This window comes from Amblyomma mixtum, unplaced genomic scaffold, assembly GCF_055824585.1.
Source record: "Amblyomma mixtum isolate Tamu unplaced genomic scaffold, ASM5582458v1 scaffold_12, whole genome shotgun sequence".
NCBI classification, from domain to species: domain Eukaryota; kingdom Metazoa; phylum Arthropoda; class Arachnida; order Ixodida; family Ixodidae; genus Amblyomma; species Amblyomma mixtum.
In genome coordinates, this window is record NW_028317651.1 from 12,583,501 (window position 1) to 12,607,209 (window position 23,709).

Here is a 23,709-nt window from a genome sequence, read left to right on the forward strand (position 1 = left end):
ACTCCAAAACTCCGAATCTCCAAAACTCGGAAACTCCAAAACTCCGAATCTCCAAAACTCCAAAACTTCAAAACTCCGAAACTCCAAAACTCCGAAACTCCAAAACTCCAATACTCCAAAACTCCAAAACTCCAAAACACCGAAACTCCGAAACTCCGAAACTCCAAAACTCCAAAACTCCAAAACTCCAAAACTCCAAAACTCCAAAACTCCAAAACTCCAAAACTCCGAAACTCCAAAACTCCGAAACTCCAAAACTCCAAAACTCCAATACTCCAATACTCCAAAACTCCAAAACTCCAAAACACCGAAACTCCGAAACTCCGAAACTCCAAAACTCCAAAACTCCAAAACTCCGAATCTCCAAAACTCGGAAACTCCAAAACTCCAAAACTCCAAAACTCCAATACTCCGAAACTCCAAAACTCCAAAACTCCAAAACTCCAAAACTCCGAAACTCCAAAACTCCAAAACTCCAAAACTCCAAAACTCCAAAACTCCGAAACACCAAAACTCCGAAACTCCGAAACTCCAAAACTCCAAAACTCCAAAACTCCGAAACTCCAAAACTCCGAATCTCCAAAACTCCAAAACTCCAAAACTCCGAAACTCCAAAACTCCAAAACTCCGAAACTCCAAAACTCCAATACTCCAATACTCCAAAACTCCAAAACTCCAAAACACCGAAACTCCGAAACTCCGAAACTCCAAAACTCCAAAACTCCAAAACTCCGAAACTCCAAAACTCCAATACTCCAAAACTCCGAAACTCCAAAACTCCAAAACTCAAAAACTCCAAAACTCCAAAACTTCAAAACTCCAAAACTCCGAAACTCCAAAACTCCGAAACTCCAAAACTCCGAAACTCCAAAACTCCGAATCTCCAAAACTCCAAAACTTCAAAACTCCGAAACTCCAAAACTCCGAAACTCCAAAACTCCAAAACTCCAAAACTCCAAAACTCCGAAACTCCAAAACTCCAAAACTCCAAAACTCCAAAACTCCAAAACTCCAATACTCCAAAACTCCAAAACTCCAAAACTCCAAAACTCCGAAACTCCAAAACTCCAAAACTCCAAAACTCCAAAACTCCGAAACACCAAAACTCCGAAACTCCGAAACTCCAAAACTCCAAAACTCCGAAACTCCAAAACTCCGAATCTCCAAAACTCCAAAACTCCAAAACTCCGAAACTCCAAAACTCCGAAACTCCAAAACTCCAATACTCCAAAACTCCAAAACTCCAAAACACCGAAACTCCGAAACTCCGAAACTCCAAAACTCCAAAACTCCAAAACTCCGAAACTCCAAAACTCCAATACTCCAAAACTCCGAAACTCCAAAACTCCAAAACTCAAAAACTCCAAAACTCCAAAACTCCAAAACTCCAAAACTCCGAATCTCCAAAACTCCAAAACTTCAAAACTCCGAAACTCCAAAACTCCGAAACTCCAAAACTCCAATACTCCAAAACTCCAAAACTCCAAAACACCGAAACTCCGAAACTCCGAAACTCCAAAACTCCAAAACTCCAAAACTCCAAAACTCCGAATCTCCAAAACTCGGAAACTCCAAAACTCCGAATCTCCAAAACTCCAAAACTTCAAAACTCCGAAACTCCAAAACTCCGAAACTCCAAAACTCCAATACTCCAAAACTCCAAAACTCCAAAACACCGAAACTCCGAAACTCCGAAACTCCAAAACTCCAAAACTCCAAAACTCCGAATCTCCAAAACTCCGAAACTCCAAAACTCCGAATCTCCAAAACTCCAAAACTCCAAAACTCCGAAACTCCAAAACTCCGAAACTCCAAAACTCCAAAACTCCAATACTCCAAAACTCCAAAACTCCAAAACACCGAAACTCCGAAACTCCGAAACTCCAAAACTCCAAAACTCCAAAACTCCGAAACTCCAAAACTCCAATACTCCAAAACTCCGAAACTCCAAAACTCCAAAACTCAAAAACTCCAAAACTCCAAAACTTCAAAACTCCAAAACTCCGAAACTCCAAAACTCCGAAACTCCAAAACTCCGAAACTCCAAAACTCCGAAACTCCAAAACTCCGAATCTCCAAAACACCGAAACTCCGAAACTCCAAAACTCCAAAACTCCAAAACTCCGAAACTCCAAAACTCCGAAAATCCAAAACTCCAAAACTCCAATACTCCAAAACTCCAAAACTCCAAAACACCGAAACTCCGAAACTCCGAAACTCCAAAACTCCGAAACTCCAAAACTCCGAATCTCCAAAACTCCAAAACTTCAAAACTCCGAAACTCCAAAACTCCGAAACTCCAAAACTCCAAAACTCCAAAACTCCAAAACTCCGAAACTCCAAAACTCCAATACTCCAAAACTCCGAAACTCCAAAACTCCGAAACTCCAAAACTCCGAAACTCCAAAACTCCGAAACTCCAAAACTCCGAATCTCCAAAACTCCAAAACTTCAAAACTCCGAAACTCCAAAACTCCGAAACTCCAAAACTCCAAAACTCCAAAACTCCAAAACTCCAAAACTCCGAAACTCCAAAACTCCGAAACTCCAAAACTCCAAAACTCCAATACTCCAAAACTCCAAAACTCCAAAACTCCAAAACTCCGAAACTCCGAAACTCCAAAACTCCAAAACTCCAAAACTCCAAAACTCCGAAACACCAAAACTCCGAAACTCCGAAACTCCAAAACTCCAAAACTCCAAAACTCCGAAACTCCAAAACTCCGAATCTCCAAAACTCCAAAACTCCAAAACTCCGAAACTCCAAAACTCCGAAACTCCAAAACTCCAAAACTCCAATACTCCAAAACTCCGAAACTCCAAAACTCCAAAACTCAAAAACTCCAAAACTCCAAAACTCCAAAACTCCAAAACTCCGAAACTCCAAAACTCCGAAACTCCAAAACTCCGAAACTCCAAAACTCCGAAACTCCAAAACTCCGAATCTCCAAAACTCCAAAACTTCAAAACTCCGAAACTCCAAATCTCCGAAACTCCAAAACTCCAAAACTCCAAAACTCCAAAACTCCGAAACTCCAAAACTCCAAAACTCCAAAACTCCGAAACTCCAAAACTCCGAAACTCCAAAACTCCAAAACTCCAATACTCCAAAACTCCAAAACTCCAAAACACCGAAACTCCGAAACTCCGAAACTCCAAAACTCCAAAACTCCAAAACTCCAAAACTCCGAATCTCCAAAACTCGGAAACTCCAAAACTCCAAAACTCCAAAACTCCAATACTCCGAAACTCCAAAACTCCAAAACTCCAAAACTCCGAAACTCCAAAACTCCAAAACTCCAAAACTCCAAAACTCCAAAACTCCAAAACTCCAAAACTCCAAAACTCCAAAACTCCGAAACTCCAAAACTCCAAAACTCCAAAGCTCCCAAACTCCAAAACTCAAAAACTCCAAAACTCAAAAACTCCAAAACTCCAAAACTCCAAAACTCCGAAACTCCAAAACTCCGAAACTCCAAAACTCCGAAACTCCAAAACTCCAAAACTCCAATACTCCAAAACTCCAAAACTCCGAAACTCCAAAACTCCAAAACTCCGAAACTCCAAAACTCCAAAACTCCAATACTCCAAAACTCCAAAACTCCAAAACACCGAAACTCCGAAACTCCGAAACTCCAAAACTCCAAAACTCCAAAACTCCAAAACTCCGAAACTCCAAAACTCCAAAACTCCGAAACTCCAAAACTCCAATACTCCAAAACTCCGAAACTCCAAAACTCAAAAACTCAAAAACTCCAAAACTCCAAAACTCCAAAACTCCAAAACTCCGAAACTCCAAAACTCCGAAACTCCAAAACTCCGAAACTCCAAAACTCCGAAACTCCAAAACTCCGAATCTCCAAAACTCCAAAACTCCAAAACTCCGAAACTCCAAAACTCCGAAGCTCCAAAACTCCAAAACTCCAATACTCCAAAACTCCAAAACTCCAAAACACCGAAACTCCGAAACTCCGAAACTCCGAAACTCCAAAACTCCAAAACTCCAAAACTCCGAAACTCCAAAACTCCGAAACTCCAAAACTCCAAAACTCCAAAACTCCGAAACTCCAAAACTCCAATACTCCAAAACTCCGAAACTCCAAAACTCCAAAACTCCAAAACTCCAAAACTCCAATACTCCAAAACTCCGAAACTCCGAAACTCCAAAACTCCAAAACTCCAAAACTGCAAAACTCCAAAACTCCGAAACTCCGAAACTCCGAAACTCCAAAACTCCGAAACTCCAAAACTCGGAAACTCCAAAACTCCAAAGCTCCAAAACTCCAAAACTCCAAAACTCCGACACTCCAAAACTCCGAATCTCCAAAACTCCGAAACTCCGAAACTCCGAAACTCCAAAACTCCGAAACTCCAAAACTCCAAAACTCCAAAACTCCAAAACTCCGAAACTCCAAAACTCCAAAACTCCAAAACTCCGAAACTCCGAAACTCCGAAACTCCAAAACTCCAAAACTCCAAAACTCCGAAACTCCGAAACTCCGAAACTCCAAAACTCCGAAACTCCGAAACTCCGAATCTCCAAAACTCCAAAACTCCAAAACTCCGAAACTCCAAAACTCCAAAACTCCAATACTCCAAAACTCCGAAACTCCGAAACTCCAAAACTCCAATACTCCAAAACTCCGAAACTCCAAAACTCCAAAACTCCAAAACTCCAAAACTCCAATACTCCAAAACTCCGAAACTCCGAAACTCCAAAACTCCAATACTCCAAAACTCCGAAACTCCAAAACTCCAAAACTCCAAAACTCCAAAACTCCAAAACTCCAAAACTCCGAAACTCCGAAACTCCGAAACTCCAAAACTCCGAAACTCCAAAACTCCGAAACTCCAAAACTCCAAAACTCCGAAACTCCAAAACTCCAAAACTCCGAAACTCCAAAACTCCAAAACTCCGAAACTCCGAAACTCCGAATCTTCAAAACTCCAAAACTCCAAAACTCCGAAACTCCAAAACTCCAAAACTCCAATACTCCAAAACTCCGAAACTCCGAAACTCCAAAACTCCAAAACTCCGAAACTCCAAAACTCCGAAACTCCGAAACTCCGAAACTCCGAAACTCCAAAACTCCAAAACTCCGAAACTCCAAAACTCCAAAACTCCAATACTCCAAAACTCCAAAACTCCGAAACTCCAAAACTCCGATACTCCAAAACTCCAAAACTCCGAATCTCCAAAACTCCGAAACTCCAAAACTCCGAATCTCCAAAACTCCAAAACTCCAAAACTCCGAAACTCCAAAACTCCGAAACTCCAAAACTCCAAAACTCCAATACTCCAAAACTCCAAAACTCCAAAACACCGAAACTCCGAAACTCCGAAACTCCAAAACTCCAAAACTCCAAAACTCCGAAACTCCAAAACTCCAATACTCCAAAACTCCGAAACTCCAAAACTCCAAAACTCAAAAACTCCAAAACTCCAAAACTTCAAAACTCCAAAACTCCGAAACTCCAAAACTCCGAAACTCCAAAACTCCGAAACTCCAAAACTCCGAAACTCCAAAACTCCGAATCTCCAAAACACCGAAACTCCGAAACTCCAAAACTCCAAAACTCCAAAACTCCGAAACTCCAAAACTCCGAAAATCCAAAACTCCAAAACTCCAATACTCCAAAACTCCAAAACTCCAAAACACCGAAACTCCGAAACTCCGAAACTCCAAAACTCCGAAACTCCAAAACTCCGAATCTCCAAAACTCCAAAACTTCAAAACTCCGAAACTCCAAAACTCCGAAACTCCAAAACTCCAAAACTCCAAAACTCCAAAACTCCGAAACTCCAAAACTCCAATACTCCAAAACTCCGAAACTCCAAAACTCCGAAACTCCAAAACTCCGAAACTCCAAAACTCCGAAACTCCAAAACTCCGAATCTCCAAAACTCCAAAACTTCAAAACTCCGAAACTCCAAAACTCCGAAACTCCAAAACTCCAAAACTCCAAAACTCCAAAACTCCAAAACTCCGAAACTCCAAAACTCCGAAACTCCAAAACTCCAAAACTCCAATACTCCAAAACTCCAAAACTCCAAAACTCCAAAACTCCGAAACTCCGAAACTCCAAAACTCCAAAACTCCAAAACTCCAAAACTCCGAAACACCAAAACTCCGAAACTCCGAAACTCCAAAACTCCAAAACTCCAAAACTCCGAAACTCCAAAACTCCGAATCTCCAAAACTCCAAAACTCCAAAACTCCGAAACTCCAAAACTCCGAAACTCCAAAACTCCAAAACTCCAATACTCCAAAACTCCGAAACTCCAAAACTCCAAAACTCAAAAACTCCAAAACTCCAAAACTCCAAAACTCCAAAACTCCGAAACTCCAAAACTCCGAAACTCCAAAACTCCGAAACTCCAAAACTCCGAAACTCCAAAACTCCGAATCTCCAAAACTCCAAAACTTCAAAACTCCGAAACTCCAAATCTCCGAAACTCCAAAACTCCAAAACTCCAAAACTCCAAAACTCCGAAACTCCAAAACTCCAAAACTCCAAAACTCCGAAACTCCAAAACTCCGAAACTCCAAAACTCCAAAACTCCAATACTCCAAAACTCCAAAACTCCAAAACACCGAAACTCCGAAACTCCGAAACTCCAAAACTCCAAAACTCCAAAACTCCAAAACTCCGAATCTCCAAAACTCGGAAACTCCAAAACTCCAAAACTCCAAAACTCCAATACTCCGAAACTCCAAAACTCCAAAACTCCAAAACTCCGAAACTCCAAAACTCCAAAACTCCAAAACTCCAAAACTCCAAAACTCCAAAACTCCAAAACTCCAAAACTCCAAAACTCCGAAACTCCAAAACTCCAAAACTCCAAAGCTCCCAAACTCCAAAACTCAAAAACTCCAAAACTCAAAAACTCCAAAACTCCAAAACTCCAAAACTCCGAAACTCCAAAACTCCGAAACTCCAAAACTCCGAAACTCCAAAACTCCAAAACTCCAATACTCCAAAACTCCAAAACTCCGAAACTCCAAAACTCCAAAACTCCGAAACTCCAAAACTCCAAAACTCCAATACTCCAAAACTCCAAAACTCCAAAACACCGAAACTCCGAAACTCCGAAACTCCAAAACTCCAAAACTCCAAAACTCCAAAACTCCGAAACTCCAAAACTCCAAAACTCCGAAACTCCAAAACTCCAATACTCCAAAACTCCGAAACTCCAAAACTCAAAAACTCAAAAACTCCAAAACTCCAAAACTCCAAAACTCCAAAACTCCGAAACTCCAAAACTCCGAAACTCCAAAACTCCGAAACTCCAAAACTCCGAAACTCCAAAACTCCGAATCTCCAAAACTCCAAAACTCCAAAACTCCGAAACTCCAAAACTCCGAAGCTCCAAAACTCCAAAACTCCAATACTCCAAAACTCCAAAACTCCAAAACACCGAAACTCCGAAACTCCGAAACTCCGAAACTCCAAAACTCCAAAACTCCAAAACTCCGAAACTCCAAAACTCCGAAACTCCAAAACTCCAAAACTCCAAAACTCCAAAACTCCGAAACTCCAAAACTCCAATACTCCAAAACTCCGAAACTCCAAAACTCCAAAACTCCAAAACTCCAAAACTCCAATACTCCAAAACTCCGAAACTCCGAAACTCCAAAACTCCAAAACTCCAAAACTGCAAAACTCCAAAACTCCGAAACTCCGAAACTCCGAAACTCCAAAACTCCGAAACTCCAAAACTCGGAAACTCCAAAACTCCAAAGCTCCAAAACTCCAAAACTCCAAAACTCCGACACTCCAAAACTCCGAATCTCCAAAACTCCGAAACTCCGAAACTCCGAAACTCCAAAACTCCGAAACTCCAAAACTCCAAAACTCCAAAACTCCAAAACTCCGAAACTCCAAAACTCCAAAACTCCAAAACTCCGAAACTCCGAAACTCCGAAACTCCAAAACTCCAAAACTCCAAAACTCCGAAACTCCGAAACTCCGAAACTCCAAAACTCCGAAACTCCGAAACTCCGAATCTCCAAAACTCCAAAACTCCAAAACTCCGAAACTCCAAAACTCCAAAACTCCAATACTCCAAAACTCCGAAACTCCGAAACTCCAAAACTCCAATACTCCAAAACTCCGAAACTCCAAAACTCCAAAACTCCAAAACTCCAAAACTCCAATACTCCAAAACTCCGAAACTCCGAAACTCCAAAACTCCAATACTCCAAAACTCCGAAACTCCAAAACTCCAAAACTCCAAAACTCCAAAACTCCAAAACTCCAAAACTCCGAAACTCCGAAACTCCGAAACTCCAAAACTCCGAAACTCCAAAACTCCGAAACTCCAAAACTCCAAAACTCCGAAACTCCAAAACTCCAAAACTCCGAAACTCCAAAACTCCAAAACTCCGAAACTCCGAAACTCCGAATCTTCAAAACTCCAAAACTCCAAAACTCCGAAACTCCAAAACTCCAAAACTCCAATACTCCAAAACTCCGAAACTCCGAAACTCCAAAACTCCAAAACTCCGAAACTCCAAAACTCCGAAACTCCGAAACTCCGAAACTCCGAAACTCCAAAACTCCAAAACTCCGAAACTCCAAAACTCCAAAACTCCAATACTCCAAAACTCCAAAACTCCGAAACTCCAAAACTCCGATACTCCAAAACTCCAAAACTCCAAAACTCCGAAACTCCTAAACTCCGAAACTCCAAAACTCCAAAACTCCAATACTCCAAAACTCCAAAACTCCAAAACACCGAAACTCCGAAACTCCAAAACTCCAAAACTCCGAAACTCCAAAACTCCGAAACTCCAAAACTCCGAAACTCCAAAACTCCGAAACTCCAAAACTCCAAAACTCCGAAACTCCAAAACTCCAATACTCCAAAACTCCGAAACTCCAAAACTCCAAAACTCCAATACTCCAAAACTCCGAAACTCCGAAACTCCAAAACTCCAAAACTCCAAAACTGCAAAACTCCAAAACTCCGAAACTCCGAAACTCCAAAACTCCGAAACTCCAAAACTCGGAAACTCCAAAACTCCAAAGCTCCAAAACTCCAAAAGTCCAAAACTCCGAAACTCCAAAACTCCGAAACTCCAAAACTCCGAATCTCCAAAACTCCAAAACTCCAAAACTCCGAAACTCCAAAACTCCAAAACTCCGAAACTCCAAAACTCCGAAACTCCAAAACTCCAAAACTCCAAAACTCCGAAACTCCAAAACTCCAAAACTCCAAAACTCCGAAACTCCAAAACACCGAAACTCCGAAACTCCAAAACTCCAAAACTCCAAAACTCCAAAACTCCAAAACTCCGAAACTCCGAAACTCCAAAACTCCGAAACTCTGAAACTCCAAAACTCCAAAACTCCGAAACTCCAAAACTCCAAAACTCCAAAACTCCGAAACTCCGAAACTCCAAAACTCCAAAACTCCAAAACTCCGAAACTCCAAAACTCCAAAACTCCAAAACTCCGAAACTCCAATACTCCAAAACTCCGAAACTCCAAAACTCCAAAACTCGAAAACTCCAAAACTCCAAAACTCCGAAACTCCGAAACTCCGAAACTCCGAAACTCCAAAACTCCGAAACTCCAAAACTCCAAAACTCCAAAACTCCGAAACTCCAAAACTCCAAAACTCCGAAACTCCGAAACTCCGAAACTCCAAAACTCCGAAACTCCTAAACTCCAAAACTCCGAAACTCCGAAACTCCAAAACTCCAAAACTCCGAAACTCCGAAACTCCGAATCTCCAAAACTCCAAAACTCCAAAACTCCGAAACTCCAAAACTCCAAAACTCCAATACTCCAAAACTCCGAAACTCCGAAACTCCAAAACTCCAATACTCCAAAACTCCGAAACTCCAAAACTCCAAAACTCCAAAACTCCAAAACTCCGAAACTCCGAAACTCCGAAACTCCAAAACTCCGAAACTCCAAAACTCCAAAACTCCAAAACTCCGAAACTCCAAAACTCCAAAACTCCGAAACTCCGAAACTCCAAAACTCCGAAACTCCAAAACTCCAAAACTCCGAAACTCCGAAACTCCGAAACTCCAAAACTCCAAAACTCCAAAACTCCAAAACTCCAAAACTCCGAAACTCTGAAACTCCGAATCTCCAAAACTCCAAAACTCCAAAACTCCGAAACTCCAAAACTCCAAAACTCCGAAACTCCAAAACTCCGAAACTCCGAAACTCCGAAACTCCGAAACTCCGAAACTCCAAAACTCCAAAACTCCGAAACTCCAAAACTCCAAAACTCCAATACTCCAAAACTCCAAAACTCTGAAACTCCAAAACTCCGAAACTCCAAAACTCCAAAACTCCAAAACTCCAAAACTCCGAAACTCCAAAACTCCAATACTCCAAAACTCCAAAACTCCAAAACACCGAAACTCCGAAACTCCGAAACTCCAAAACTCCAAAACTCCAAAACTCCAAAACTCCGAAACTCCAAAACTCAGAAACTCCAAAACTCCAAAACTCCAAAACTCCAAAACTCCAATACTCCAAAACTCCGAAACTCCAAAACTCCAAAACTCCAATACTCCAAAACTCCGAAACTCCGAAACTCCAAAACTCCAAAACTCCAAAACTGCAAAACTCCAAAACTCCAAAACTCCGAAACTCCAAAACTCCAAAACTCCGAAACTCCGAAACTCCGAAACTCCAAAACTCCGAAACTCCAAAACTCCAAAACTCCGAAACTCCGAAACTCTGAAACTCCAAAACTCCAAAACTCCGAAACTCCGAAACTCCGAATCTCCAAAACTCCAAAACTCCAAAACTCCGAAACTCCAAAACTCCAAAACTCCGAAACTCCAAAACTCCGAAACTCCGAAACTCCGAAACTCCGAAACTCCGAAACTCCAAAACTCCGAAACTCCAAAACTCCAAAACTCCAATACTCCAAAACTCCAAAACACCGAAACTCCGAAACTCCGAAACTCCAAAACTCCAAAACTCCAAAACTCCGAAACTCCAAAACTCCGAAACTCCAAAACTCCAAAACTCCAAAACTCCAATACTCCAAAACTCCGAAACTCCGAAACTCCAAAACTCCAAAACTGCAAAACTCCAAAACTCCGAAACTCCGAAACTCCAAAACTCCGAAACTCCAAAACTCGGAAACTCCAAAACTCCAAAACTCCAAAACTCCAAAACTCCAAAACTCCAAAACTCCGAAACTCCAAAACTCCGAAACTCCAAAACTCCGAAACTCCAAAACTCCGAATCTCCAAAACTCCAAAACTCCAAAACTCCGAAACTACAAAACTCCGAAACTCCAAAACTCCAAAACTCCAATACTCCAAAACTCCAAAACTCCAAAACACCGAAACTCCGAAACTCCGAAACTCCAAAACTCCAAAACTCCAAAACTCCGAAACTCCAAAACTCCGAAACTCCGAAACTCCAAAACTCCAAAACTCCAAAACTCCGAAACTCCAAAACTCCAATACTCCAAAACTCCGAAACTCCAAAACTCCAAAACTCAAAAACTCCAAAACTCCAAAACTCCAAAACTTCAAAACTCCAAAACTCCGAAACTCCAAAACTCCGAAACTCCAAAACTCCGAAACTCCAAAACTCCGAAACTCCAAAACTCCGAATCTCCAAAACACCGAAACTCCGAAACTCCAAAACTCCAAAACTCCAAAACTCCGAAACTCCAAAACTCCGAAACTCCAAAACTCCAATACTCCAAAACTCCAAAACTCCAAAACACCGAAACTCCGAAACTCCGAAACTCCAAAACTCCAAAACTCCAAAACTCCGAAACTCCAAAACTCCAATACTCCAAAACTCCGAAACTCCAAAACTCCGAAACTCCAAAACTCCGAAACTCCAAAACTCCGAAACTCCAAAACTCCGAATCTCCAAAACTCCAAAACTTCAAAACTCCGAAACTCCAAAACTCCGAAACTCCAAAACTCCAAAACTCCAAAACTCCGAATCTCCAAAACTCGGAAACTCCAAAACTCCAAAACTCCAAAACTCCAATACTCCGAAACTCCAAAACTCCAAAACTCCAAAACTCCGAAACTCCAAAACTCCAAAACTCCAAAACTCCAAAACTCCAAAACTCCGAAACACCAAAACTCCGAAACTCCGAAACTCCAAAACTCCAAAACTCCAAAACTCCGAAACTCCAAAACTCCGAATCTCCAAAACTCCAAAACTCCAAAACTCCGAAACTCCAAAACTCCAAAACTCCGAAACTCCAAAACTCCAAAACTCCAATACTCCAAAACTCCAAAACTCCAAAACACCGAAACTCCGAAACTCCGAAACTCCAAAACTCCAAAACTCCAAAACTCCGAAACTCCAAAACTCCAATACTCCAAAACTCCGAAACTCCAAAACTCCAAAACTCAAAAACTCCAAAACTCCAAAACTTCAAAACTCCAAAACTCCGAAACTCCAAAACTCCGAAACTCCAAAACTCCGAAACTCCAAAACTCCGAAACTCCAAAACTCCGAATCTCCAAAACTCCAAAACTTCAAAACTCCGAAACTCCAAAACTCCGAAACTCCAAAACTCCAAAACTCCAAAACTCCAAAACTCCGAAACTCCAAAACTCCAAAACTCCAAAACTCCAAAACTCCAAAACTCCAATACTCCAAAACTCCAAAACTCCAAATCTCCAAAACTCCGAAACTCTAAAACTCCAAAACTCCAAAACTCCAAAACTCCAAAACTCCAAAACTCCGAAACACCAAAACTCCGAAACTCCGAAACTCCAAAACTCCAAAACTCCAAAACTCCGAAACTCCAAAACTCCGAATCTCCAAAACTCCAAAACTCCAAAACTCCGAAACTCCAAAACTCCGAAACTCCAAAACTCCAATACTCCAAAACTCCAAAACTCCAAAACACCGAAACTCCGAAACTCCGAAACTCCAAAACTCCAAAACTCCAAAACTCCGAAACTCCAAAACTCCAATACTCCAAAACTCCGAAACTCCAAAACTCCAAAACTCAAAAACTCCAAAACTCCAAAACTCCAAAACTCCAAAACTCCGAATCTCCAAAACTCCAAAACTTCAAAACTCCGAAACTCCAAAACTCCGAAACTCCAAAACTCCAATACTCCAAAACTCCAAAACTCCAAAACACCGAAACTCCGAAACTCCGAAACTCCAAAACTCCAAAACTCCAAAACTCCAAAACTCCGAATCTCCAAAACTCGGAAACTCCAAAACTCCGAATCTCCAAAACTCCAAAACTTCAAAACTCCGAAACTCCAAAACTCCGAAACTCCAAAACTCCAATACTCCAAAACTCCAAAACTCCAAAACACCGAAACTCCGAAACTCCGAAACTCCAAAACTCCAAAACTCCAAAACTCCAAAACTCCAAAACTCCAAAACTCCAAAACTCCAAAACTCCGAAACTCCAAAACTCCGAAACTCCAAAACTCCAAAACTCCAATACTCCAATACTCCAAAACTCCAAAACTCCAAAACACCGAAACTCCGAAACTCCGAAACTCCAAAACTCCAAAACTCCAAAACTCCGAATCTCCAAAACTCGGAAACTCCAAAACTCCAAAACTCCAAAACTCCAATACTCCGAAACTCCAAAACTCCAAAACTCCAAAACTCCGAAACTCCAAAACTCCAAAACTCCAAAACTCCAAAACTCCGAAACACCAAAACTCCGAAACTCCGAAACTCCAAAACTCCAAAACTCCAAAACTCCGAAACTCCAAAACTCCGAATCTCCAAAACTCCAAAACTCCAAAACTCCGAAACTCCAAAACTCCAAAACTCCGAAACTCCAAAACTCCAAAACTCCAATACTCCAAAACTCCAAAACTCCAAAACACCGAAACTCCGAAACTCCGAAACTCCAAAACTCCAAAACTCCAAAACTCCGAAACTCCAAAACTCCAATACTCCAAAACTCCGAAACTCCAAAACTCCAAAACTCAAAAACTCCAAAACTCCAAAACTTCAAAACTCCAAAACTCCGAAACTCCAAAACTCCGAAACTCCAAAACTCCGAAACTCCAAAACTCCGAAACTCCAAAACTCCGAATCTCCAAAACTCCAAAACTTCAAAACTCCGAAACTCCAAAACTCCGAAACTCCAAAACTCCAAAACTCCAAAACTCCAAAACTCCGAAACTCCAAAACTCCAAAACTCCAAAACTCCAAAACTCCAAAACTCCAAAACTCCAATACTCCAAAACTCCAAAACTCCAAAACTCCAAAACTCCGAAACTCCAAAACTCCAAAACTCCAAAACTCCAAAACTCCGAAACACCAAAACTCCGAAACTCCGAAACTCCAAAACTCCAAAACTCCAAAACTCCGAAACTCCAAAACTCCGAATCTCCAAAACTCCAAAACTCCAAAACTCCGAAACTCCAAAACTCCGAAACTCCAAAACTCCAATACTCCAAAACTCCAAAACTCCAAAACACCGAAACTCCGAAACTCCGAAACTCCAAAACTCCAAAACTCCAAAACTCCGAAACTCCAAAACTCCAATACTCCAAAACTCCGAAACTCCAAAACTCCAAAACTCAAAAACTCCAAAACTCCAAAACTCCAAAACTCCAAAACTCCGAATCTCCAAAACTCCAAAACTTCAAAACTCCGAAACTCCAAAACTCCGAAACTCCAAAACTCCAATACTCCAAAACTCCAAAACTCCAAAACACCGAAACTCCGAAACTCCGAAACTCCAAAACTCCAAAACTCCAAAACTCCAAAACTCCGAATCTCCAAAACTCGGAAACTCCAAAACTCCGAATCTCCAAAACTCCAAAACTTCAAAACTCCGAAACTCCAAAACTCCGAAACTCCAAAACTCCAATACTCCAAAACTCCAAAACTCCAAAACACTGAAACTCCGAAACTCCGAAACTCCAAAACTCCAAAACTCCAAAACTCCGAATCTCCAAAACTCCGAAACTCCAAAACTCCGAATCTCCAAAACTCCAAAACTCCAAAACTCCGAAACTCCAAAACTCCGAAACTCCAAAACTCCAAAACTCCAATACTCCAAAACTCCAAAACTCCAAAACACCGAAACTCCGAAACTCCGAAACTCCAAAACTCCAAAACTCCAAAACTCCGAAACTCCAAAACTCCAATACTCCAAAACTCCGAAACTCCAAAACTCCAAAACTCAAAAACTCCAAAACTCCAAAACTTCAAAACTCCAAAACTCCGAAACTCCAAAACTCCGAAACTCCAAAACTCCGAAACTCCAAAACTCCGAAACTCCAAAACTCCGAATCTCCAAAACACCGAAACTCCGAAACTCCAAAACTCCAAAACTCCAAAACTCCGAAACTCCAAAACTCCGAAAATCCAAAACTCCAAAACTCCAATACTCCAAAACTCCAAAACTCCAAAACACCGAAACTCCGAAACTCCGAAACTCCAAAACTCCGAAACTCCAAAACTCCGAATCTCCAAAACTCCAAAACTTCAAAACTCCGAAACTCCAAAACTCCGAAACTCCAAAACTCCAAAACTCCAAAACTCCAAAACTCCGAAACTCCAAAACTCCAATACTCCAAAACTCCGAAACTCCAAAACTCCGAAACTCCAAAACTCCGAAACTCCAAAACTCCGAAACTCCAAAACTCCGAATCTCCAAAACTCCAAAACTTCAAAACTCCGAAACTCCAAAACTCCGAAACTCCAAAACTCCAAAACTCCAAAACTCCAAAACTCCAAAACTCCGAAACTCCAAAACTCCGAAACTCCAAAACTCCAAAACTCCAATACTCCAAAACTCCAAAACTCCAAAACTCCAAAACTCCGAAACTCCAAAACTCCAAAACTCCAAAACTCCAAAACTCCAAAACTCCGAAACACCAAAACTCCGAAACTCCGAAACTCCAAAACTCCAAAACTCCAAAACTCCGAAACTCCAAAACTCCGAATCTCCAAAACTCCAAAACTCCAAAACTCCGAAACTCCAAAACTCCGAAACTCCAAAACTCCAAAACTCCAATACTCCAAAACTCCGAAACTCCAAAACTCCAAAACTCAAAAACTCCAAAACTCCAAAACTCCAAAACTCCAAAACTCCGAAACTCCAAAACTCCGAAACTCCAAAACTCCGAAACTCCAAAACTCCGAAACTCCAAAACTCCGAATCTCCAAAACTCCAAAACTTCAAAACTCCGAAACTCCAAATCTCCGAAACTCCAAAACTCCAAAACTCCAAAACTCCAAAACTCCGAAACTCCAAAACTCCAAAACTCCAAAACTCCAAAACTCCGAAACTCCAAAACTCCGAAACTCCAAAACTCCAAAACTCCAATACTCCAAAACTCCAAAACTCCAAAACACCGAAACTCCGAAACTCCGAAACTCCAAAACTCCAAAACTCCAAAACTCCAAAACTCCGAATCTCCAAAACTCGGAAACTCCAAAACTCCAAAACTCCAAAACTCCAATACTCCGAAACTCCAAAACTCCAAAACTCCAAAACTCCGAAACTCCAAAACTCCAAAACTCCAAAACTCCAAAACTCCAAAACTCCAAAACTCCAAAACTCCAAAACTCCAAAACTCCGAAACTCCAAAACTCCAAAACTCCAAAGCTCCAAAACTCCAAAACTCAAAAACTCCAAAACTCAAAAACTCCAAAACTCCAAAACTCCAAAACTCCGAAACTCCAAAACTCCGAAACTCCAAAACTCCGAAACTCCAAAACTCCAAAACTCCAATACTCCAAAACTCCAAAACTCCGAAACTCCAAAACTCCAAAACTCCAAAGCTCCAAAACTCCAAAACTCCAATACTCCAAAACTCCAAAACTCCAAAACTCCGAAACTCCAAAACTCCAATACTCCAAAACTCCGAAACTCCAAAACTCCGAAACTCCAAAACTCCAAAACTCCAATACTCCAAAACTCCAAAACTCCAAAACACCGAAACTCCGAAACTCCGAAACTCCAAAACTCCAAAACTCCAAAACTCCAAAACTCCGAAACTCCAAAACTCCAAAACTCCGAAACTCCAAAACTCCAATACTCCAAAACTCCGAAACTCCAAAACTCCAAAACTCAAAAACTCCAAAACTCCAAAACTCCAAAACTCCAAAACTCCGAAACTCCAAAACTCCGAAACTCCAAAACTCCGAAACTCCAAAACTCCGAAACTCCAAAACTCCGAATCTCCAAAACTCCAAAACTCCAAAACTCCGAAACTCCAAAACTCCGAAGCTCCAAAACTCCAAAACTCCAATACTCCAAAACTCCAAAACTCCAAAACACCGAAACTCCGAAACTCCGAAACTCCGAAACTCCAAAACTCCAAAACTCCAAAACTCCGAAACTCCAAAACTCCGAAACTCCAAAACTCCAAAACTCCAAAACTCCAAAACTCCGAAACTCCAAAACTCCAATACTCCAAAACTCCGAAACTCCAAAACTCCAAAACTCCAAAACTCCAATACTCCAAAACTCCGAAACTCCGAAACTCCAAAACTCCAAAACTCCAAAACTGCAAAACTCCAAAACTCCGAAACTCCGAAACTCCGAAACTCCAAAACTCCGAAACTCCAAAACTCGGAAACTCCAAAACTCCAAAGCTCCAAAACTCCAAAACTCCAAAACTCCGAAACTCCAAAACTCCGAATCTCCAAAACTCCGAAACTCCGAAACTCCGAAACTCCAAAACTCCGAAACTCCAAAACTCCAAAACTCCAAAACTCCAAAACTCCGAAACTCCAAAACTCCAAAACTCCAAAACTCCGAAACTCCGAAACTCCGAAACTCCAAAACTCCAAAACTCCAAAACTCCGAAACTCCGAAACTCCGAAACTCCAAAACTCCGAAACTCCGAAACTCCGAATCTCCAAAACTCCAAAACTCCAAAACTCCGAAACTCCAAAACTCCAAAACTCCAATACTCCAAAACTCCGAAACTCCGAAACTCCAAAACTCCAATACTCCAAAACTCCGAAACTCCAAAACTCCAATACTCCAAAACTCCGAAACTCCGAAACTCCAAAACTCCAATACTCCAAAACTCCGAAACTCCAAAACTCCAAAACTCCAAAACTCCAAAACTCCAAAACTCCAAAACTCCGAAACTCCGAAACTCCGAAACTCCAAAACTCCGAAACTCCAAAACTCCGAAACTCCAAAACTCCAAAACTCCGAAACTCCAAAACTCCAAAACTCCGAAACTCCGAAACTCCAAAACTCCAAAACTCCGAAACTCCGAAACTCCGAATCTTCAAAACTCCAAAACTCCAAAACTCCGAAACTCCAAAACTCCAAAACTCCAATACTCCAAAACTCCGAAACTCCGAAACTCCAAAACTCCAAAACTCCGAAACTCCAAAACTCCGAAACTCCGAAACTCCGAAACTCCAAAACTCCAAAACTCCGAAACTCCAAAACTCCAAAACTCCAATACTCCAAAACTCCAAAACTCCGAAACTCCAAAACTCCGAAACTCCAAAACTCCAAAACTCCAAAACTCCGAAACTCCTAAACTCCGAAACTCCAAAACTCCAAAACTCCAATACTCCAAAACTCCAAAACTCCAAAACACCGAAACTCCGAAACTCCAAAACTCCAAAACTCCGAAACTCCAAAACTCCGAAACTCCAAAACTCCGAAACTCCAAAACTCCGAAACTCCAAAACTCCAAAACTCCGAAACTCCAAAACTCCAATACTCCAAAACTCCGAAACTCCAAAACTCCAAAACTCCAATACTCCAAAACTCCGAAACTCCGAAACTCCAAAACTCCAAAACTCCAAAACTGCAAAACTCCAAAACTCCGAAACTCCAAAACTCCGAAACTCCAAAACTCGGAAACTCCAAAACTCCAAAGCTCCAAAACTCCAAAAGTCCAAAACTCCGAAACTCCAAAACTCCGAAACTCCAAAACTCCAAAACTCCAAAACTCCGAAACTCCAAAACTCCAAAACTCCGAAACTCCAAAACTCCGAAACTCCAAAACTCCAAAACTCCAAAACTCCGAAACTCCAAAACTCCAAAACTCCAAAACTCCGAAACTCCAAAACACCGAAACTCCGAAACTCCAAAACTCCAAAACTCCAAAACTCCAAAACTCCAAAACTCCGAAACTCCGAAACTCCAAAACTCCGAAACTCCGAAACTCCAAAACTCCAAAACTCCGAAACTCCAAAACTCCAAAACTCCAAAACTCCGAAACTCCGAAACTCCAAAACTCCAAAACTCCAAAACTCCGAAACTCCAAAACTCCAAAACTCCAAAACTCCGAAACTCCAATACTCCAAAACTCCGAAACTCCAAAACTCCAAAACTCGAAAACTCCAAAACTCCAAAACTCCGAAACTCCGAAACTCCGAAACTCCGAAACTCCAAAACTCCGAAACTCCAAAACTCCAAAACTCCAAAACTCCAAAACTCCGAAACTCCAAAACTCCAAAACTCCGAAACTCCGAAACTCCGAAACTCCAAAACTCCGAAACTCCTAAACTCCAAAACTCCGAAACTCCGAAACTCCAAAACTCCAAAACTCCGAAACTCCGAAACTCCGAATCTCCAAAACTCCAAAACTCCAAAACTCCGAAACTCCAAAACTCCAAAACTCCAATACTCCAAAACTCCGAAACTCCGAAACTCCAAAACTCCAATACTCCAAAACTCCGAAACTCCAAAACTCCAAAACTCCAAAACTCCAAAACTCCGAAACTCCGAAACTCCGAAACTCCAAAACTCCGAAACTCCAAAACTCCAAAACTCCAAAACTCCGAAACTCCAAAACTCCAAAACTCCGAAACTCCGAAACTCCAAAACTCCGAAACTCCAAAACTCCAAAACTCCGAAACTCCGAAACTCCGAAACTCCAAAACTCCAAAACTCCAAAACTCCAAAACTCCGAAACTCTGAAACTCCGAATCTCCAAAACTCCAAAACTCCAAAACTCCGAAACTCCAAAACTCCAAAACTCCGAAACTCCAAAACTCCGAAACTCCGAAACTCCGAAACTCCGAAACTCCGAAACTCCAAAACTCCAAAACTCCGAAACTCCAAAACTCCAAAACTCCAATACTCCAAAACTCCAAAACTCCGAAACTCCAAAACTCCGAAACTCCAAAACTCCAAAACTCCAAAACTCCAAAACTCCGAAACTCCAAAACTCCAATACTCCAAAACTCCAAAACTCCAAAACACCGAAACTCCGAAACTCCGAAACTCCAAAACTCCAAAACTCCAAAACTCCAGAACTCCAAAACTCCGAAACTCCAAAACTCAGAAACTCCAAAACTCCAAAACTCCAAAACTCCAAAACTCCAATACTCCAAAACTCCGAAACTCCAAAACTCCAAAACTCCAATACTCCAAAACTCCGAAACTCCGAAACTCCAAAACTCCAAAACTCCAAAACTGCAAAACTCCAAAACTCCAAAACTCCGAAACTCCAAAACTCCAAAACTCCGAAACTCCGAAACTCCGAAACTCCAAAACTCCGAAACTCCAAAACTCCAAAACTCCGAAACTCCGAAACTCTGAAACTCCAAAACTCCAAAACTCCGAAACTCCGAAACTCCGAATCTCCAAAACTCCAAAACTCCAAAACTCCGAAACTCCAAAACTCCAAAACTCCGAAACTCCAAAACTCCGAAACTCCGAAACTCCGAAACTCCGAAACTCCGAAACTCCAAAACTCCAAAACTCCAATACTCCAAAACTCCAATACTCCAAAACTCCAAAACACCGAAACTCCGAAACTCCGAAACTCCAAAACTCCAAAACTCCAAAACTCCGAAACTCCGAAACTCCGAAACTCCAAAACTCCGAAACTCCAAAACTCCAAAACTCCGAAACTCCGAAACTCTGAAACTCCAAAACTCCAAAACTCCGAAACTCCGAAACTCCGAATCTCCAAAACTCCAAAACTCCAAAACTCCGAAACTCCAAAACTCCAAAACTCCGAAACTCCAAAACTCCGAAACTCCGAAACTCCGAAACTCCGAAACTCCGAAACTCCAAAACTCCGAAACTCCAAAACTCCAAAACTCCAATACTCCAAAACTCCAAAACTCCAAAACACCGAAACTCCGAAACTCCGAAACTCCAAAACTCCAAAACTCCAAAACTCCGAAACTCCAAAACTCCGAAACTCCAAAACTCCAAAACTCCAAAACTCCAATACTCCAAAACTCCGAAACTCCGAAACTCCAAAACTCCAAAACTCCAAAACTGCAAAACTCCAAAACTCCGAAACTCCAAAACTCCGAAACTCCAAAACTCGGAAACTCCAAAACTCCAAAACTCCAAAACTCCAAAACTCCAAAACTCCAAAACTCCAAAACTCCGAAACTCCAAAACTCCGAAACTCCAAAACTCCGAAACTCCCAAACTCCGAATCTCCAAAACTCCAAAACTCCAAAACTCCGAAACTACAAAACTCCGAAACTCCAAAACTCCAAAACTCCAATACTCCAAAACTCCAAAACACCGAAACTCCGAAACTCCGAAACTCCAAAACTCCAAAACTCCAAAACTCCGAAACTCCAAAACTCCGAAACTCCGAAACTCCAAAACTCCAAAACTCCAAAACTCCGAAACTCCAAAACTCCAATACTCCAAAACTCCGAAACTCCAAAACTCCAAAACTCAAAAACTCCAAAACTCCAAAACTCCAAAACTTCAAAACTCCAAAACTCCGAAACTCCAAAACTCCGAAACTCCAAAACTCCGAAACTCCAAAACTCCGAAACTCCAAAACTCCGAATCTCCAAAACACCGAAACTCCGAAACTCCAAAACTCCAAAACTCCAAAACTCCGAAACTCCAAAACTCCGAAACTCCAAAACTCCAAAACTCCAATACTCCAAAACTCCAAAACTCCAAAACACCGAAACTCCGAAACTCCGAAACTCCAAAACTCCAAAACTCCAAAACTCCGAAACTCCAAAACTCCAATACTCCAAAACTCCGAAACTCCAAAACTCCGAAACTCCAAAACTCCGAAACTCCAAAACTCCGAAACTCCAAAACTCCGAATCTCCAAAACTCCAAAACTTCAAAACTCCGAAACTCCAAAACTCCGAAACTCCAAAACTCCAAAACTCCAAAACTCCAAAACTCCAAAACTCCAAAACTCCGAAACTCCAAAACTCCGAAACTCCAAAACTCCAAAACTCCAATACTCCAAAACTCCAAAACTCCAAAACTCCAAAACTCCGAAACTCCAAAACTCCAAAACTCCAAAACTCCAAAACTCAAAAACTCCAAAACTCCAAAACTTCAAAACTCCAAAACTCCGAAACTCCAAAACTCCGAAACTCCAAAACTCCGAAACTCCAAAACTCCGAAACTCGAAAACTCCGAATCTCCAAAACTCCAAAACTTCAAAACTCCGAAACTCCAAAACTCCGAAACTCCAAAACTCCAAAACTCCAAAACTCCAAAACTCCGAAACTCCAAAACTCCAAAACTCCAAAACTCCAAAACTCCAATACTCCAAAACTCCAAAACTCCAAAACTCCAAAACTCCGAAACTCTAAAACTCCAAAACTCCAAAACTCCAAAACTCCAAAACTCCAAAACTCCGAAACACCAAAACTCCGAAACTCCGAAACTCCAAAACTCCAAAACTCCAAAACTCCGAAACTCCAAAACTCCGAATCTCCAAAACTCCAAAACTCCAAAACTCCGAAACTCCAAAACTCCGAAACTCCAAAACTCCAATACTCCAAAACTCCAAAACTCCAAAACACCGAAACTCCGAAACTCCGAAACTCCAAAACTCCAAAACTCCAAAACTCCGAAACTCCAAAACTCCAATACTCCAAAACTCCGAAACTCCAAAACTCCAAAACTCAAAAACTCCAAAACTCCAAAACTCCAAAACTCCAAAACTCCGAATCTCCAAAACTCCAAAACTTCAAAACTCCGAAACTCCAAAACTCCGAAACTCCAAAACTCCAATACTCCAAAACTCCAAAACTCCAAAACACCGAAACTCCGAAACTCCGAAACTCCAAAACTCCAAAACTCCAAAACTCCAAAACTCCGAATCTCCAAAACTCGGAAACTCCAAAACTCCGAATCTCCAAAACTCCAAAACTTCAAAACTCCGAAACTCCAAAACTCCGGAACTCCAAAACTCCAATACTCCAAAACTCCAAAACTCCAAAACACCGAAACTCCGACTCCAAAACTCCAAAACTCCAAAACTCCAAAACTCCAAAACTCCAAAACTCCAAAACTCCAAAACTCCGAAACTCCAAAACTCCGAAACTCCAAAACTCCAAAACTCCAATACTCCAATACTCCAAAACTCCAAAACTCCAAAACACCGAAACTCCGAAACTCCGAAACTCCAAAACTCCAAAACTCCAAAACTCCGAATCTCCAAAACTCGGAAACTCCAAAACTCCAAAACTCCAAAACTCCAATACTCCGAAACTCCAATACTCCAAAACTCCAAAACTCCAAAACACCGAAACTCCAAAACTCCAAAACTCCAAAACTCCGAAACTCCAATACTCCAAAACTCCGAAACTCCAAAACTCCAAAACTCAAAAACTCCAAAACTCCAAAACTTCAAAACTCCAAAACTCCGAAACTCCAAAACTCCGAAACTCCAAAACTCCGAAACTCCAAAACTCCGAAACTCCAAAACTCCGAATCTCCAAAACTCCAAAACTTCAAAACTCCGAAACTCCAAAACTCCGAAACTCCAAAACTCCAAAACTCCAAAACTCCAAAACTCCGAAACTCCAAAACTCCAA